At 40.5% G+C, this 11,886-nt stretch overlaps 1 pseudogene; it reads right to left on the reverse strand.

Moving 5' to 3' along the window:
• Nucleotides 1–11,385: 11,385 nt before the first annotated feature.
• Nucleotides 11,386–11,504, reverse strand: LOC119423261 (annotated as a pseudogene).
• Nucleotides 11,505–11,886: the final 382 nt, after the last annotated feature.

Genomic DNA, 11,886 nt, shown 5'->3' on the forward strand with positions numbered 1-11,886 from the left:
GGGGGTAATTATTTTTTTACAAAATCTATATGATGCAAACATTTCAAAGCCCCGTCGTTCTGCGTTTTAGCTCAGGACTGGGGTTCACAAGAGGTTGGTGGTCCCTCTAGCTCCAACAGTGACATACAACCCCCCACTTAAACCCACCCACTGAGGCAGGCGAGGTGGTGGTCACGCTGCAAGAAGAGGTCCTTATGGACAGCAGGGGAAAGCGGCCACACGACAGGGGCCAAAGGCCCTCTGCTTACGAGGCCTAATTGGTTCCACAGGTTGCAGACCACAGAGCAAAGACAGGGACGGAGAGGGGGAATGATGGGTTAGTGGAGCGAGGAGGGGGAGGGGAATGGTGGTGGGGGGGGGGGAGGACGGGGAAAGATAGAAAGAGAGAGCAACGAAGGCAACAGACAAGTGAAGGTGGAAAGGTGAGATTAGAAGACGGTGAGGAAGTGATGAGTCCTTTTTTCATGGCAGTCGTATTTAGTGTGACTTTTACTGCAGAGCTGAGACTGAAGTGATCAGAAAGAGCTGATGGTTCCTGATGCTGGTGAAGATTCTCAGTCATCCAGGACTGATGAATTCAAAAAATGATGGTTCCTGACTTTCAGCCCCAGATGTGCCACTTAAAACATCGAGCACATTCCTGAAGCTCGGTGTTAATGAAGAGCTTTGAGTGCATGCTAATAAAAAGTAGCATGTGGCTACTTCTGATGCTGTTTGTCATTTTCATGTTTGTCCATTAGATCCATTCATTCATTAACGATACGTACTTCGACCTGTGGTTCTTAACCGATCATGATATTGGTCTTATTGGGTTTTATTTGTTGTATCTGTCATGTTGAAACCCATGCTTTTTTATTTTTATATTTGGATGTTATTTTGTTTTTACTAATGTCCTGTGTTGAAGCTTTTGTAGGATTCAACAATGTTCAGTCAGGTCATCTGGACTTTTTTTTTTTTTTTTTTGGATATTTCGTCCTTCATCCAAAGGACTTCATCAGTCCGAGGAGCTACGACAAATTTAGGCCCACAAGCAGCACACTCACATAGTGGACCAGTTTATTGGTGATAATATGGTTTCTGGGACCTGCCCTCTCTCCCATCAACTCCTGAGGCAGCCATAACCAAAGTGGTTCAAAACATCAAAGTTCATGCTCAGTAATCCAGGTAGAAAACCCAACAAAGTTCAGTCTTGTTGTTCAACATTATTGGATTTTCTACCTGGATTACTGAGCATGAACTTTTGAACCACTTTGGCTACGGCTGCCTCGGAGGAGTTGGTGGGGGAGAGGGTGGGTCCCAGAAACCATCTTATCATCAGCAAACTGGCTGGTCCACTATTTGAGTGCACTACTTGTGGGACTAAGTTTGTTGTGGCTCCTCAGACTGATGAAGTCCTTTGGATGAAGGACGAAACATTTCAACAACAACAAAAAAAAATAAAAATAAAAATTTTCAGTCAGGTCGTCTGGACAGCTTCTTTTTTTGTGCTGAAATGTTTCACCTTCCATCCAGAAGGCTTCATCAGTTAAGGAAACACACAACACAAAACTGATTCTTCCCCCAGCTTAGTCCAAAGTGGAACAAACCAGTTATGGTGGTGCTAAGATGATCTCTTTGGCACGCCCCCTCCTCCGGTGCCGGCTCTCTTTCTTGTCAACAGTCATGTCAAACTGGTTCAAAACCAACATAGTCTGTGCTCAATAATCCAGGTATACAATCCAACAATTTTCAGTCAAGTCATCTGGACAGCTTCTTCTTTTTTGTGCTGAAATGTTTCACCTTCCATCCAGAAGGCGTCAACAAAAAAGAAACCATCCAAATGACCTAACTGAACATTGCTGGATTTTTTTACCTGGATTATTGAGCATGAACTTTGATGTTTTGTAGGATTATATTTGATTTGTTATCTTTGACCAGGACTCCAACAAAAATGGCAGTTTTTAGGGGGGTAAGCAGCAACAACAAACAATCAAATAAAAATATCCTGATGCATGCTCAATAATCCAGGTAGAAAAATCTAAAAAAGTTAAATCTGGTCCTCTGGACATTCATGTCCAGAAGACCAGATTTAACTTTTTTAGAAATCAAATCAAAACAAAGAATAAATAAATACATTTCTTAGAACACGCAAAGTACAATACAAATATAATAAAACATAATTATTTCAGTAAGCAACACTATATCTGCAACTTCTGACTGCAAAAAAACTCCATTTATTTTCTTTCAGTGCATGAAATCTGTTGCCAACTCTGCACCCGTTGTTCCCATGAAGAACAGATAAAAGATGGACAGGGTCGCTCCGAAGTCACCCAGCTGTTTGCAAAGTGACATCAGAAGCCTCGAGTCAGATATTTTCCATTCATTGCAGCAAACGCAACAACAATAGATCTAACTACAGATAATGTCATAAACTTGCATTAAATTGCATGAGTGAAACAGATTTTTTCAAACCTCATCATGATTAAGATGTTACTTTTAAATTGACATAATTAGCAAACTTCCCAGTCTAAAACATTAAAGACGCAACAACAAAGAGTGGCAGATAATAAGACCAAAAACAGAACAATGCTCATGAGTGGAGATTTTCGTTCATCCATAATTAGCAAATTTATAAACTAAAGGACCCCCCCCCCCCCACCCCAAATGCATCAAAACCTGCAGGTTCCAGTGGATTTGCACACAAAGAACCAGAAGCCACGTTGAGACCTTTGAAATGACCGTCTTTATTGTTTTTTTAATTAGTAATGCACATCAAGTCACTTCTTCTCATCCAGAAATGAGCAGTTTTGTTCATCCTTCTGTCAATCTTTATTTGTGAAATTGTTGGACCTTTTGATCCGGACCATCGTTAACATGAGATCATTTATTTGAACTTTATGTTTGTTATGACTCAACAACAATATGAGGAGTTAGGAGGTCAAACGACAACAGTATTGTGACTGATGAACGTTATTGTTACTACTTAACTAGAGATATTAAACGTAATTGGACAGGTTGGAGTAGCCATGTTACTGTAAGATGTTTGTATAGGACTATTGAACTAAATTGCTCAGGGGGCCACAGTTACTGAAAGCCTAGAGCTCAGGGGCCGGACAACCAGCAGTTATTGTTATTAAGCAACTTTGTTTTACAGTTTAAAATCTAGTTTTATTTAAAAATGAACCCACTGGTGGGCTGAACTGAGCTCATCTGTAGGTCTGACTTGGCCCCCGGGCCGCCAGTTGAATAACGCTAGTATAAGCTGTTGATCTGTGTGGCAAATACTTCAGTTTTATGACACTTAAACATATGTTACTGAATTTAAGACACTAACTGTTCACTTTGATTGCTTAAATAGATCAATCTATTTGCATTTGTGGGTTGTGGTTTTCTAAAACCTGTATTCTAATTATTTAAATAAATCAATAGCATTGATATAATACTGAGAAATCACCATAGGTCTGCCAACGCTGATGTAAAATGTTCACGTACAATGGATTTAGGAGGCCACAGTAGGCATTTTAAATGTAGAAGGTTGTAGTTGTTTTTGAGTCCTCTTTGTTTATAATATTTGTTCATCTGCATTCCTTTAACAATAAAGATGCCAATGCTATAGATGTGCAAAGCTTTAAAACAGCAAACCCATTAAGAGGTAAAAATCTGGAATTGTTCAGCAGATGAAGGAGTGACTTTGTGAGCCCTCTGAGTATATATGTTTTTTATACCTCGACAAGCTTTAGTCTGTATTATTGGTAGTTATGGAGCAGAAAATGGAATTCCCAGAAAAATGACCCGGGGTGCTGTCACACTGCAGGAAATCTTACAAGTCATTTAATCTGTTTAGGACCCTTGACATATTATTTTTCTTTGAAAGAAAGTTTGTAACCGTTGACCATGTGGAAAGGTTGTTTGAAGTATTTTGAATAAAATGGAAAACAATTTATTGCAAGACTCTGATAGTCTGTATTGTTTTATGGTACAGTACCTGATGTAAAGGGATCTCTGACTAAATAGGAAAAATAGACCTTATTTGATAAACAAATTCAGCTATAAAACCAAGGCCGTAAAAATACTGTAGGCTGCTTAGTTTTTATAATTTCCTAATAATTAATGACCCACGGACCTTGCCGTTTAACTTATGCTGCATTGCCATTCTGGGAAAATGATGTAGACAGGTTGCTCCAGTGCAAACTCCTTGAATATTAATTTTGGACATTATATGACATTCAGCTCTTTAGTTTGAACAGGAGCAAATTGACAGACAGGAGAATGGAGACAATACTCAACTTTCACATTATCTCCAAAGCTAATATAGATGCAGGAAGAGGGCCACCGGCATCATGAAGAACCCCACTCACCCAGCGCACACTTTTTGTCCAGCTCCCCTCAGGCAGGAGATTGAGGAGCATTAAGTGTAAAACCGCTAGACTGAGGAATAGCTTCTACCCTGAGGCTGTTAGACTCATGAATATCTAACCAGGATAATCACTGTGAAAAACCACATCATGTTGCTGTTGATCTGTTTCATGCTGCTGTGTTCATTTGCACTCATCTGCTCACACAGACTCATGTTCGTGCTGCTGTTCGCCGTATTGTTTTTATACTGCTAGTGCTTAGTGTATTTTTAGTTAATATTTTTCTTAGTTCATATCTTAGATCTTATTACTGGTTTTCTTTTACATTATATACTTTTCTTGGATGTAACTGGGACCCTGTGTACACAATTTTGTTCCACTACATGTAACACATGTATGACAAAAGTATGACAAGAACCTTGAATCCTTGAAATTACATTGGCTTCTGTACAAATATAAATGCCATTAGATCCAGAGTGTTACCTCCAGAGCTAATATAAATGTTGTGAACTCCAGATCTGATGTATATGGCGTTAGCTCCAGAGCTAATCTCATATCATTAGCTCAGAAGCTAATAGCGTTAGCTCCAGAGCAAATAGTGTCAGCTCCATAGCTAACGCCTCGTCACCTGTACACATAGTAAGCCAATAGCGTGACTTCGGTTTGCGAGTCACTGCGGCAACCAATCACGTCTTGTCATGTTTACGTGTTTTAAGCCAATAGCATGCCTAATGGACACATCAAGACACACCCACAACAGACAGGAACAAGCTTGTGAGTTTTGTTAGCGTACTTAAAGTTGGCAAAACTGAATTTAGCGGAAGCTAATTCCGATAACAGCTTCCAGGGTTAGTGAAAACACTAATCCGCTAAATGAAAAATTTGTTCCACTATTAGCTGTTAGCAGATTAGCGGAACTTTAAGCCGTTACTTTTTTCACATGGTTTGAACCCCATGGCTTATACAATGCTGCGGCTAATTTATGGATTTTTTTTTTTTTTTTGATGGGCTAACAAGCTTCATGCCACCAAAATGTTTAGCCTCGTCACACCCGGGTGTTCACATAGCTGCCCAATACACACATGTGTTGTGGGGTGGGTCCTTGTGACTCATTGAGATTACCTATATAAATAAAAATTTAAAAAAATCTGACCAATGAGGTTGTTTTCACACCAGATAGTCCGGTAGACTCGGTTCGGTTGGGGACCAATATTCATAACATTTTCTTTACATTTGAGCTGCTGCGTTTGCATTCACACTGCACTGTGCAGTCGAGCCAACCTGTTGAATCAACCTGTTCCCCCACTCGCCTGTGGTGGCGCCAAGAACTACTGAAAGAAACAACACAAAAACCTCTGAAGAAGACACTTCTTTTTCTTCTGGAAATAAAAACAAAAACGGAGTGGCGTCAAATTTTATCGGTTTTAGGAGTTCTGTTTTGTCATTGTTCAACCATGGACTCAGCATGAGTGGAAAATGAAGCAGAAGACCATGGAGAATGTTGTTTTTCACACAAGGCAAGCTGACAGCTTCATATGAGGTATAAGAGAAATGCGTGTTTGTTTACCCTGCATTGGAGTCCACTTCCTGCTTGCGGAGCAGTGCCCGTTCTGTTTACATTCACACTGTACTGGAACCGCGCTAGAGTTTTCTTCTACCGGACCGAGACCTAGGTTTTAACCCGGGCCAGAGTTCGCCTCTTTGTTCCGTGACAGAGTTCGATGGCGAGGCCACACCTCCCCAAACGAACCGGACTTCCTAGGCAAACGGGCTAGAGTTCGGGACAACAGGGCTGGTGTGAATGCACCCTGAAATTACCGAACAGGTCACAGTGGTTGATTTCAAACTTGGTTTCTTTGGTCCACTGGGGAAGGGGGAAACCCATTTTTCCGTTCTCTCCTCCCCTCTCTGTTGTGACCCCAGGGAGGAGGGAAACGTGATGAAGAGGAGAACACAAGCTCATGGGCACAGTGTGAAGCGTATACTGGTATATGTCTGTGGTGCGCAGGAGGAAGATGAAGATAGAGATCAATGACTTCCTGGTAGGCTACTGTATATTTTTTAATCAACCCTGTTACAGGCGCTGTTCAGAAAAAAAAAAAAAAACCATTTACTGACTGTAGATATTTGTGTATGTTACTGAATCTGTTTGTGTAAATATCTCATGTTACAACGTGGACACCCACAATTTATACTCAAGTGCGACCTTTGTATGTTGTTTTTCTTTTTAAATTTAGTGGGCGTGGCTTATATTCAGGTGTGCTCTATAGTCCGGATTTTACAATGTGTCCTGGTAAGTATATATACTGTATATATATATATATATATATTTGATTGTTCCATATATTCAACATGTATTGTGCATTAGGACTAATACAAAACATAACTTTATTGTCACGTTATTACGTTTTAGCCTCAACTCCTTGTGTTTTAATACTGCCCCAGAATGCATTGCGCCAGTAAAATAATGACGATGTCCTTACGTGATAAATGTAATTAACATATTTACACATATATTTACCGGAAAGTAATTAGCAGTTTTCACGTCACAAACAACAACTTGTAAAATAGAGAAGAAAAAAACATGACCATGTGTGCAAGTAGTTGGAAATCCCTTTAATATATTTTTTTCTGTTTTATATTCCTACATCTAAGATAAGCCTAATTTTCTCGGGTATTTTCTTGGTGCTAGTTGCACCTTGACACTATTCACAAGTTTATTCCCTTCATGGAGCAAGGCCAGTTTGACATCTCCATGACATGTGTCTACGACTGTCTAGACCACAGGAATATGTATAAATTCCTAAAGTGACTGGCATTCCCATTGAATGTAAATAGATCTACTGCGTGTTTGCCAGGGTGAACAAGATCACTGACACTTTTTCTGCGACACAATTCATTGGAAGAAGTCACTGAGTTTTATTGTGTTAAATCCGGGCACTTTCGTCCCTGCAGAAGCTGAGTGAAGTAAATTGAGCAACAATATAGCTAAAAAAAAGAGTCCTTTAAAGTATATCAAGAGGCAACAAACTCAAACTTTGCTTTTGTTATTTCAACTTTGATTTTCTGTGGCTTTTAACACAACTTTTCAATTAAAAATATTGACAAGAAGACTATAGTTTCCCTATATGTGACAGATCTTTATCGTGGTTACTGGACTCGCACGTACAAAGTTTTATAGTCACAGCAAACTGTTATCTTGAACACAGAAACAGAGCTGTAACCTGGCTAAGTTAAAGGTAACAGAAGTTGATTATTAGCGTACAGTCACCTCAGAAATGTGTTGTTTCATTTCTTGTATCTTGTTTCTTTGCGTTTTTCATTGTAATAAGAAAATATAGTGAGTTAATAAAGGCTGATTTATTCTTCTACAAGACATTCATTCCCCATGTCGTGGCTGTGACTCGGTCTTTTTCGTATGGACTTTTTTTACTCGAGGAGAATGTTCTGTAGAGAACTCTGGTACAACACTGCAGCACACATCACGCACAAACCGAAACAATAACGTAGCAACAGCACGGTTGGCCGAGTGAATGTTTATTTTCAGTTTTTAATGGAGGATGAAGAGGAGGAAGATCTGGTGTTTCTGTTGTTAACTGTGGAGAAGTTATTTTGTACATTTATCATAAAGAGACTGCCACTGTTTCTGACAGACGCACCATTGGGAAGTTTGAGCTGAACAATGAAAGATTGATCTTTAAAAAGTCTGATTCTATTGAAGTATATTCATTCAACTTTTATTAACCTTTATTAACAAAGCTCACATTGTTGTGTAGTTGGCTTGTTTACTGACTTAGGTTCTGTTTGGTTATGGCTTGTTTCTTTTTGACTAATTAATACTATAGGATAATATAATAGCATAGGAACTAATAGTTTAAATGAGCCAAACATTAATTGTGATTGAGATATTGTGATATACTCCCATTCACCATTTGTAAAAAAAAAAAAAAACTTTTTGTTCCTTTTGTTGCTTTTTATTATGTTCTGGGACTTTTTCAAGTATTTCTCACAAGTCGAAGGGTTAAGCTGTAAGTTGCCAGAGATAGGAGCTGAAAGGAGCCCATGAATCTCGAGGTCTCTGCAGGCCCAGCATGGTAAAATAATTAAGCTTAACTTTGAAGAGGGCTAAACAAACACAACAGCACTCAACCGCAGTCATGTTCGCTCTCTTGACTTTCTTCTTCTTCGGTTCTTTAAAGCGCTCTTTCCCTTCTCTGCTTTCTCACTCTGCTCGCTGCCGTACCGAGCCCCTCGTGTCGCCCAGTCACCCTCCCACCCACACTTTTCATCCTTTCATCTTCCTGTTCCTCGGCATTTTCAGGTCCCACTCTCTCTGAGCTGACTCTCCTGGGTGGAAAGGGCAGAGAAACAGAAGAAACGGAGTACCAGGTAATACACAAATCAGTTTTTTACATCTTTCAAAGTTGGCTTCAGACTGAGGGGGGAAAACGGTGCTGCTGGAATATTTATAAAGGAATCCATAAGTGTTATGATACTATTAAAGCCCCCGCTGCTAAGTAGCTTTTAAAGTGCTTAGCTGTCACAGGATTTGATGTGATTCTCAGGATTACAGGCACTGTTGGAGTTTGAATTGGGCTAAAATAAAGATGTTCTTTTTTTTTGTTTGTTTAATTTCATGACTTTCGTGCAGTTTCTGAAGCTTTGTTTAAAATAACTGACAGGTGAAGTGAAATGCATTGATTAACCTAGAATTGCCTTTTCATGGATTTTGTCTTTTCAGCTGCAGCGGAACAATCAGTTTGTGAAGTTGCCTCACAGGACACCGTAAAAAAGGATAAGCATGAAAAGAATATCAAAATCTGCAAGTGTTGTGTACTCCCAGCATGCAGACACTGGAACCACTTAAAACCACGTTAGAACAGTTAGGCCATTTAACTAGACCAGACCCGTGTCAACATGTGGCCCGAGGGCCAAAAGTGGCCCGTGGACAATCTCCATCTGGCCCATCCATCCATTATCTTTACCCGATTATTCCATTTTGGGTCACGGGGCTCGCTGGTGCCCATGTCCAGCAATCACTGTGCGAGGGGCGGGGTACACCCTGGACGGGTCGCAAGTCCATCACAGGGACACATAGAAACAAACGAGACAAACAACCATTCACTCTCTCACTCACACCTAGGGACAATTTAGAGTTACCAATCAGCCTAACATGCATGTTTTTGGACTGTGGGAGGAAACCGGAGCACCCGGAGAAAACCCACACATGCACGGAGAGAACATGCAAACTCCACCCAGAAAGGCCCCTGGACCGGGGTTTGAACCAGGGACCTGCTCACTGAGAGGCAGCAGCTCTACCAGTTGCGCCACCGTGCTGCCCTTCCATCTGGCCCATATTTTTTAAATGAAAATGAAGCAACTTTTAAATAAATTCAAGAAAACCTGCATTTTATCATTGAAACTTAAGGAGATTTAAAAGTTTAAGTTAAACATCTTAAACAATACATCAAAAATATTTGGATTACGCTAGGCTAAAACAGTTTTTATATATATATATATATAATTGTAAATCCAGAACTAAACAAACATGAAACTTTTTTTTGCACATTTAGACTACCCTATATATTGTAACAAGAGCCAGTTAACATAATGCATGTCTTATATTCCTTAAGATCATCAGGGAGACATATTTTTATCAAGCAAGCTAACTATGCTACAACAATGAAAAGTCTGAAAAAAGTCTTCCAGATTATCAGTCTTAAAGAAAATGTCTTTTCCAATTCTCTTTGCGACCCTTTGATTGCTTTAAATATCTTGATTTGGCCCTCTGGAGAACAAGATGTTGCCCACCCCTGAATTCAACTGATAATTGACACGAAGACGGGGCCTTCTCCAGCCGCCTGGTTGTATTTTTGGAGCCAGCTGCGGGGCTGTACCCATGATATGAAAGTCTCGCCTGCACATCCTCCCAGTCTAAATATAAAAATCATCAGTAGCGTCACTGGTGATATTATAACATCTGCAGGATGAATCATGCATCCATTTTCTTTACCCAAACTTTTTTTGTGCAGGGTCACAGGGGAACTGCTGACTATCTCCAGCTTTCATTTTGCAAAAGACAGAGTCCACCTTGGACAGGTCGCAAGTCCATCACAGAGCCAAACAACCAGTCACACTCTCACTCACACCTAGGGACAGTTACAAGTTACCAGTTAGCCTAACATGCATGTTTTACGTCTGCGGGAGGAAACCGGAGTATTTGGAGAAAGCCCACGCATTCACAGAGAGAACATGTACAGTACACAGAAAGGCCCCAGGCAGTTGGCGAATCGGCTACCTCTTGCTGTGATGCTGGGGCAATTCTAGGATCTGGTCAAGTGCTTAATTTGAGCCAGATCCTGCAGGAACAGGATCCGGGAACTCTCTTATTTTGACAGGGTGCATTGGATCCAGTAACTTTCAGGCTTAGTAATAATAAAGTTATGAACAAATATGACTGCCTTGCGCAAATAAACTTATGCTGGATATGTAAACTGAAATGAATTACATAAACACTAATTTTAAACACAACAGTCACTTAGGACTTCTCAGTATCACAGACAAGCTGCCTCTTCAAGTAATTATTTCCACCTCTGACATTAAAAAAAATCTCAGCCCCTAAAAGAGTGGTGGGGGTGCGTGCCAAGCTAACCAGGCAGTCGTATGCAGGCAGGAGCCCACAGGCAGCAGCAATGAACAGACGGAGGAGGCGCCTGGAGGTTTCACATGTGGAGTCGAACAGTGAATTCAATGGAGAAGAGTTGGCTAGGGTGGGTAGGATGCTTGACAGGAGTGGAGTGTTTACAAATGTAGGCATGTTTAACAACTTGTTAAAATACACCAAAATGCAGGAAATTGCATCTACTTTATTCAAAATTTTCTGGGGGAGGACACCCTACCCCCAGCCAGCCTGTCCGCTATTTGCTTTCCGACATTGATTGGTTTGCAAATTAAGTCCTGGATCTGACCTTTAGGGGTGCTTAGCCCCCAGTACTGATAGTGGCTCTTGGCTTGAAGAACACTCCATAGTGTGTTTTTTGAGAAGTGCAAAAGCTTACAGGACCTGGTATTCCCAGGCAGTCTCCCATCCAACTACTAACCAGGCCTGACCCTGCTTAGCTTCTGAGATCTGATGAGATTGGGTGTGTTCAGGGTGGTGTGGACACAAACGAGGAGCTCAGTCACAAATAGGGCTTTTAAAGGATCATAACAAAGACTAAACTTATGCAACCAGACGTTAACATATATCTACATACAAAACACACAAAACAAAGAACAACTAGCTTTAGCCATTAACCTTTAATTCAACTACAAAGTATTAACCTCTGAATGCAAAACCCCAAAAATGTTGGTGGGAAAGGGGGTGGAGCTCCTGCAGGTAAGGGGCGTTTACCTTTGGGACAACTTGAGGTCGCAGATTGTTATTTGCTGACGGGCATACTGGATTAATTGACAGGTGGCATTGAGGATCCGACTCATGCAACAACAAAAAATCTGATTTTACTTGCCTGTTTAAGACCGTCATCATTTATTCCATATTTATTTCAAATTT

Source organism: Nematolebias whitei, chromosome 16 (genome assembly GCF_014905685.2).
Source record: "Nematolebias whitei isolate Nwh7 chromosome 16, NemWhi1, whole genome shotgun sequence".
Lineage (NCBI taxonomy): Eukaryota > Metazoa > Chordata > Actinopteri > Cyprinodontiformes > Rivulidae > Nematolebias > Nematolebias whitei.